This window comes from Lolium perenne, chromosome 6 (assembly GCF_019359855.2).
Source record: "Lolium perenne isolate Kyuss_39 chromosome 6, Kyuss_2.0, whole genome shotgun sequence".
Taxonomy (NCBI): domain Eukaryota; kingdom Viridiplantae; phylum Streptophyta; class Magnoliopsida; order Poales; family Poaceae; genus Lolium; species Lolium perenne.
In genome coordinates, this window is record NC_067249.2 from 76187270 (window position 1) to 76195949 (window position 8680).

Consider the following 8680-nt stretch of genomic DNA (forward strand, 5'->3'; position numbering starts at 1 on the left):
CGTGGAAATATGTTCGATTCTCCTTATTGGTGACTTCAACAACAAAGATCATGTCCGGTGTGGGTAGTGTGTTCTGTTGGATGATAACTTCAAACGTTCTCAATGGTTAATGTTTCTATGTATATGATCCATGAAGTCACGCTTTGTGCTACATGGGATACCCTAAACACAATTATGGAAGAAAAAACAATTAGATTAAGGATACAAGTCAATGCAACTATATATATATATATATGAACAAACTAACTAATTAAACTAAAACATACCGACCTAGTTTTATAATCCTCCTTGAAAAGAATATAAAACTTTTTATCCTTGCACTTATATTGTCCACAGTCTGCGCACCGCTGCCAATAAGCAGCCATTTGATGCATATATAACGTTGCGTATATATATATATTGTACCAAGAAAATCACATGGATGGGCCAGCGAGCCAAGTATGATGCACAACGTTTGTATATGTGCATATGACAAGGCTCGTTGACACCACCCCATGATCACTGCCAAAAAAACTAATCATCGGCCATATGGTAAAAAAAATACTAGCTAGCGATTTAAAATGATCAACTTCAAATAATATCTCATATATTTACATTAAACATAGAAATCACAGGGATGGGGGTCAGCGAGCCAAGTACGATGTACAAGATTTGTATTTGTGCATATGACAAAGCTCGCTGACACCATCCCATGATCACTGCAAAAAAAAATCATCGGCCATTACAAATATATCATACAAAATCTACATATAATAGCAAACAAGTTAAATATACAACAAATTAAATCTACATAGTAGCAAACAAATCAAATGTACAACAAATTAAATCTCCATGCTGTGTGTGATCTGATCCTAAGGCGAGCTCCTCGAAGATGTCTTATAAGCGCTAGCTAAAGAGCTATAATCATAATACATCTTCGAGAAGCTCTGCCATAGGAGCTTCCCACGGTCAATAGACGAAAATCTTCGCAAAAATTTGTGTTTTGGGAGAGTGTGACGGATACATACATATATATAGCATCAAAGTTGGTGCGTTTACACTATGCTTATCGTCTTATATAGTGTATCCATTGACGATATTGTGCGAATATAAAAAAGCAGATTGTAATGCGTTTGTTACGTGCGCACACTCACAAACATCAGTCGCATGCCCGAATTGAGCGTGCATCCACTAACAACGTACCTGTCGCGTGTCGTCATGTGTACCCGATGCTGGCATTTTTTTTGTCATCTGGAAAGGTGGTCCTCACGTACTAGTCGCGTGACGGTTCGGTGAACATGCTGCCATTACCGACTCACTAGTCGCGTGCGCGTTTTTCGGCCGCTGCTAAAAACAGCAGTCGCGTGCGCCCCTCAACGCCCGCTGCCATTAGTCGTGCCCTATAGCCATTTCCCTACTAGTGGAGGTATCATACACATAAAAATCATCCATACATATTTTCATAATCTTTTCAATATAATCAGCAAATATAGCATTCATGCATTTTTAAAAAGTAGCAGGAGCATTACATAAATCAAATGGCATTCTTCTATAACAAAAGTACCAAAGGGACAAGTAAAAGTGGTCTTTTCTTGATCATCTTTGTGCACATGAATTTGAGAAAACCAGAATAACCATCAAGATAGCAAAAATATGAATGCTCGGATAATATTTCTAGCATTTGATCAATAAATGAAAACCGATAGTGATTTTTACTAGTAGCTTTATTTAACTTTCTAAAATCAATGCACATTCTGTAACCAGTAAGAGTAAGTTGAGCTACAAGTTCATTTTCCTCATTTGGAACCACGGTGATTCCACCTTTCTTAGGTACACAATGAACAAGACTTACTTATTTACTAAGGATAAATAACACCAGATTTAGTGAGTTTAATTACCTCTTTTCTTACCACTTCTTTCATTTTTTGATGAAGGCGGCATTGATAATCAACACCGAGCTTTGCATCTTCTTCCAAATTAATCTTAGGAATGCATAAAGCGAGACTATTACCTTTTAGATCATCAAGTGAATAGCCAATAGCTGGCCTATGAGCACACAACACCTCAAGTAATTTTGTTTCTTCTTCTCCTGAAAGATTAGCACTAATAATAACAAGATATATTTTCTTCTCATCAAGGAATGCATATTTCATATCTTCAGGTAAAGGTTTCTATTTAAAGCTAGGATCCTCTTTAGGTGGTGGTAAAACTCCTAGATTATCAGGTGGAATATGCAATTGCAGTTGTGGTGGTTGTTGAGATAATATTTTTCCTAGTGTTTTTCTTTCTTCATTACTAAATAGCTCCTCTTGATTAAGTACATATCGTTTCACCGCGTCCGACGAAGCAACTACCACAGAAGCAAGAGTTTCCACTATATCTTTTTGAAATTTTTATTTTTATAAATGCTTATAAACTTTGAAAAATTAAATTCTAACCTTTCACCAGCATATTTAGTGAATACTTTCTCTTTTGGTAAACTAATTTTAGCACCCACAGTATGTAAGAAAGATCTACCAAATATAATAGGATAAAATGCATCTTGGGAGCAACCAAGTACAATAAAATCAGCATGTACTTAATCTTTCCTACTAATACCTCAACATCTTTTACCATACCAAGAGGAAAAATATACTCTTTATCAGCAAGTTGAATAGTTATATCTGTTTATTCCATGTGTATGAGATCAATGTCAGGCTTGATTTCAAAATATAGGGAATAGGGTATCACACTTAACCCATTTCTCAACTTTAGCAATATATGGAGAATTCTTAAAAAGTTCAACATAAACTTCAAATCCCTTCTTAGGAACATTTAAATGGTTAGCAAAAGATTTAGTAACTTCTACTAATATATGAGGATCAAGGCCAAACCTATTATTTAATTCTTCAAACAATATAGTAGTAGAGAAATTCTCTACACATGCATATTCATATTTAAAATTAGGTTGTTACCTTTGTCAAGATCCCATGCATCAGTATTATTAACAATAGTATCCAATAAATCCCTTGCTTCATGTTGAGTTCTATTAGTAAAACTCCCTTCAGATGAATTATCCAGAAAGTCCCTATGATGTGGGTAGCCTCACATATAAATTCATCAATATAAGACTATCAGAAATACCATGGTAAGGATTCTTACGGATGAGATCATTAAGTCTTCCCCAAGATTGAGCAATACTTTCTCCAAGATGAGGCCAAAACTTAGAAATATGACAGCGATCATCATAAGCTTCCTTAGGAGTATAGTATTTAAGATAGAAGGCGTTCCTCATACATTCCAAATCAAGACGACATTTTTCGTTCAGAGATGTAAACCGTAGGCGAGCATCACCATAAAGAAATAGATATAGTAATTTCCTCTTCACATCATCATGATGAATACCAGCTAAGTATAGATCTTCAATAGCATGTAAATGTCACATAGCAGTTTGACTTGTATCCCCTGTAAAAGTTAGTTTCATAGCGTTCTTGGCAATACCAATAGGAATTTGATATGCCACCTTAGCTTCAGGGGGTTTCTCATCATTCTCTTTAACAGAACGAACATATTCATATAAAGATAAGCGTATCTCATCACGGCTTGAAATACACATGATAAGAAAAATATTAAATAGCAAAAACAGTAAAAGCTTCCTTACCAAACCACTTACCAATAGCGTTATGCTTTTCGGCAACGGCGCCAGAAAAGTGTCTTCATGGCTCCCAAGTGTAAGAGATCAATTGTAGTACTTTTCAATAAGAAAGGTTGTTGAATCCACGAGGAGCTGAAGGTATTGGTTAGCGAAATTGACAAGAAAACAATAATAAAGATGTGGTAGCTTTTGGTTATTTGAGTGTATAGTTTGCAATAAAATAAAATGCAGAAAGTAAATAGCAATATGCAAATGCTCTCAATCATCAGCTCGATGACCCCCTCTCCAACCAGTTCTCCTTGGATTAGTCGTGCCCTTCACCATAGGCCCATCTTGGTGCTCACTTTATGTGCTATCATCGTCACCGCGGGTGAGGCACCACTGAACACCACATCGTTGTGGTGCCTCCAGATGAACCATAACCCTAGGATGGCCATCATCTAAATGTCACATCGGATTTGGCATGTCACGCTCTTGTTGGTCCACCATTCAGTGAGGCCCAATGCACACCGCCCATGCATGTGTCTGGCATCCACATATTCACTCCATAAGATGCCACTCTTGCAGATGGGGTATCATGCTTCCGGATCCACAGTGAAGTGAAACATGATGTGTGATAGGGTTGCACAGGGGGCATGCGGCTGGATGGGGCGGACCTCCCCAGCTAAGCATGTCGGTTGTCCATGTCCAACACCTATCCTCGGCCCATCAATCGCACAAAGAACTTGCAAGCCCTTCTAATCAATCTACCACCTTTTTCAATCATGTATATACGAGGATAATACAGACTAATACCTATGACCACAACCATGGGGAGACCCTTAATTAGTGGACATGCACGGCATACGATGGGATAAGGTAGTGGTCATGAGAGATATAAAACAGTCTGGAAGCATCCATTCAAGGAGCCTTGCCACCCACAAACATATATAAAATACAAAATCAATATTTCTAATCATCATACATATGCTAGTTGTTGACCCCCAACTCTCCGAGAATGCTTTACCGCCATTGAGTTGTTATCATTTGCAATGTCTCGTTTAATTTAGTTTATTTTATTTACTTTGTTTACAACTTCTCAAAAACTATCAGTGTTATCCTTGCTTTGGATATAAAGAGAACTTACAGGTACATTTAAGTGAAGGTATAACGAGAGGCGGTAACTATTACCAATCAGCTCCACCATGGATCCGATATTCTTACTTTTAGAAACTAGCTACACATGATTTGTAACCTTAGAGACATCAAACTACTCTTCGACATCACCATCATCAGCTCGCCGACCCCCTCTCCAAACAGCTCGCCTCGGATCAGTCATGCCATTCACCATAGGCACATCTTCTTGTTCACTTTATGCGCTATATATCATCGTCGCCGCAGATGAGGCACCACTGAACACCACATCGTTGTGGTGCCTCCGGATGAACCATAACCCTAGGATGACCATCATCTAGATGTCACATCGGATTTGGCATGTCATGCTCCTGTTGGTCCACCATTCAGTGAGGCACATGCATGTGTTCATGCATGTGTTCGGCATCCATAGATCCACTCCATAAGATACCACTCTTGCAGATGGGGTATCATGCTTCCGGAGACACAGTGAAGTGAAGCATGATGTGTGCTAGTGTCGCATAGGGTAGGGGACATGCGGCCGGATGGGGCGGACCTCGCCGGCCAAGCATGCCGGTTGTCCATGTCCAACACCTATCCTTGGCCATCAATCACACAAAGAACTTGCAAGCCCTTATAATGTTGGTGGCCTATGTGCTAAAAAGAAGCCAACTTGCATTTTTTGCCGCTCTGGAGCGGGGAGAAGTCAGAGCTGTATGTGCGGAGACACATGGAAATGATGATTCAACAAAGGGTGGCTTTGGCTGGCGGCATGCTAGATTTGACCTCCACCGTGATCGGTAAGTAGATGGTTGCCCAAAGTGAGGTCAAAGTCGTTAGTTCGGGTTCGACCTTCGATGGATGACGCCGACGACACTGCTAGTTAGCCTAACAGTTCGATCGCCTGCCTTCTGGTTCCCCGCGGTGGGTTCTCATGTTCCGTGGCACCCCGTGTATGCGTCTATCAATTTTGCCCTTGACCCCAAGAACAACTAGACGCAACTAAAAACAACACAAAAATTTATGGGAACCTTGAAGAAACACAACTGTTTGGCATCAATCAGACTACGCAGTTACAGAACTCAAGCTGCTTCTGACGATCGTTGCGGCAGCTTAAAGGATGTACCCAATCAACTGTTTGGCCACGGATCCTAGGTTGTCAGCGTGGCTGGAGGAGTCGCTGGTCTCCCCTGCGCGGCTGCGCCAGTGACGACTCGCGAAGCTGGATGGCGAGGCCGTCGGTGTGGTCGCTGTCTCCGCGTTGGACATGACTGACGGACTCGGGCTTGTACTCGGCCTCGGCATTGTCAGCGTCGTCGTCGTACTCACCCTCGTCGTCCTCCTCCATGGCGAGCTCGCACTTGAAGTAGTCAACGTCACCGAGGTATTCCGCTAGGCAGCACGGGTCGAATTCGCGCATCCCAAACGATATTCAGTTTTAAGAGTTGAACCCATGCGCCGGATCTTCTCGCAAGTCGGCCGGCAAGATGGCTCAGCGGCAGCGCACCTCGTTGCGGCGCTTTCGCCCCAGAGGCGACGTGCGAACTTGATGCGGACTTACCGCCCTTCCTACGGCTTCTTGCCGAACTGCGAGCCGCTTGCCTCGTGGTTATTCTTCGTCTTGCGCTACGACTAACCCTTCCCCATGGCATCGGTCGGGTGGATATGTCGGGCTCTGGTAATGACATGGTCGAGAAAATAGGCGCCACCAGCGGCCCTTAAAAAGGCTCGAACGTCACCTCGCCTTCAATACCCTGCCATTGAAACCGCTGCAATGTCGCCCACCAGCGCACGTGTGTGGAAGGCAATGCGTGCCATTAATGCGACGCAAAAAGCTGCAACGCACCGCCCATTAGTTATGTCGTTGAAAACGAAGCATCTATATCGCTGCCAAGCGAACCCGTGCGAGAAGACGTCCGCCCCCAAACGCATTCACGGAGCATTTTTGGGCCACGTTTGCGTCTGGATGGACAGGTCGAACATTATGCGTCGGGCCACTGGGCTGGAGTACAGACGCATTTTTCGACCACGTCGCGCCGCTAGAGATGCCCTTACAACTAATTTTGGCAAAGGGTTGGCTGGTTATTACTCAGTTGGCGGCGATGCAAAATATATAGAAGTTCAGCCAGTTGCCACATTTCTTATCCGTTTCCTTTTGTTTTCTTGAGAATATAAGAAAATATGAACGCAGATTTGTGCACATGAGCACCAGTACTTTTGATTTGTGAAATATTTAAAAGTTGTACTTCTATGTTTCAAAAAATCATAAAATTTATTCCACAAATACATACACATTTCATGAATACTCATGCAAAGTTTTGGTAGAAATTATGTTGTGTTTTGAGCTACACTAAAAAAAATTATGACTGTGTATAGGGATAATTGTATTTTCAGCTAGAGTAAAAACAAATTTATGGTTGTGTATAGTGACAATTTTGTCAGGAATTTGTCTTTTTTATATAGTTCATAATACAACATAATTTCCTCCGAAATTTCTACAGTACATTCAGAAGATTCCTAAGCATGTGCAATTAAGCTCAGATTTTTTAAATCCTAGAAATATGTTTTTCAAAAACCAGGAACACCTGATGCTCATGTGCCAAAATCACTTTTCAAAAATAATTGGTACAATTTTTGCTAGTGATATTGATATCTATTTTTATGAAAAAGAGACACTGCAAGTTACCCGCAACAGTGAATCGTGACGAACAAATTAAGGTCAGCCAGAACAAAAATGAGTGTGGACAGTTTATTCAAGGAGGCAAAGTTTTCATATCAACAATTTTCATGTTTATGTATTCTTTATTTGAGACCATTCTGAGGACATGAAATTCAATTTTCGGAAATAAAACTGCCATTTGTCCTCCACTTTTATGCCAAACTTGAAGATGGAAACCACCTGCAAAACCTAAAACACAAAGAAAACCAACAATTAGCAATTATGACCAATAAAGATCATAAATAGGTTATACATATGTAAGAACATATACAAAATCAATGACCAAAGTGGACCAAAAACACCATCTGCTAGTTTTTTTCTAAAAATCAAAAAACATATTTAAATTTTCAAAAAAAACTGTTTTTTTCTTTTAGGTATCTACTAAATTACCCTTGACTGAATTGGCTGAGCCTAAATATTCCTCCAACACTACTCCTTTCTCATAGCTACAGCTCAAAGCTAGAGCTTCTCACCATCTCGCTACAACTCCCTTGGCGACCCTAGGACCAACAGGGACAACTCAGTTTGAGGAATGCTTATTCTAGACTGCATTCCGCAAAAAAAGGGAGGGCACTCTCATCTTTCCGGGCAAGCCAGTTCAGTTCCTTTCTAGTAGCAAGAGATCCCATATCACATTAGGTAAAGGGATTACCTAATTAGTTCGACACATCGTGTATAAAGAGAATCGAACCCATGTCCTCGTGGACAAGCCACATGCAGGGAAACTTGCAATTGTGGTTCTGGCCGGAGACCCCGGTATACTGCACTAATATGTGTAGGTCCCTGTAATTCGAGTGAGAAAAACACCATCTGCTAGTTTTTTTTCGAAAAAATCAAAAATACATATTTAAATTTTCAAAAAATCTGATTTTCTTGTACATGCACATAAGGGTGACTAGAACTCTAGAAATCATCTTTATGTCTAACAAAATTTAAAAAAAATATTAGAAATTTTAAACTTTTAAATAGCTTCAGTTTTTTTTAAACACCAAACTCACTGAAGCTTAGGATCCAAAACGGCGCACTTGCCAGCCAGTTGCTACTATTTCATTATTTTTCGAGGATATAAAAAAAAATTGATACAGTGTTTGCCAGTGCTATTGATTTTCTTTTTATGAGAAAAGAAAAGTTTGTAAGTTACCTGCAAAACGGAATCATAAAGAATTAAAAGCCAGCCAGCCAGATCCAAAGAACTCGAGGGAATAGCACTTTACACCATATGTTGGGGCTAAAGT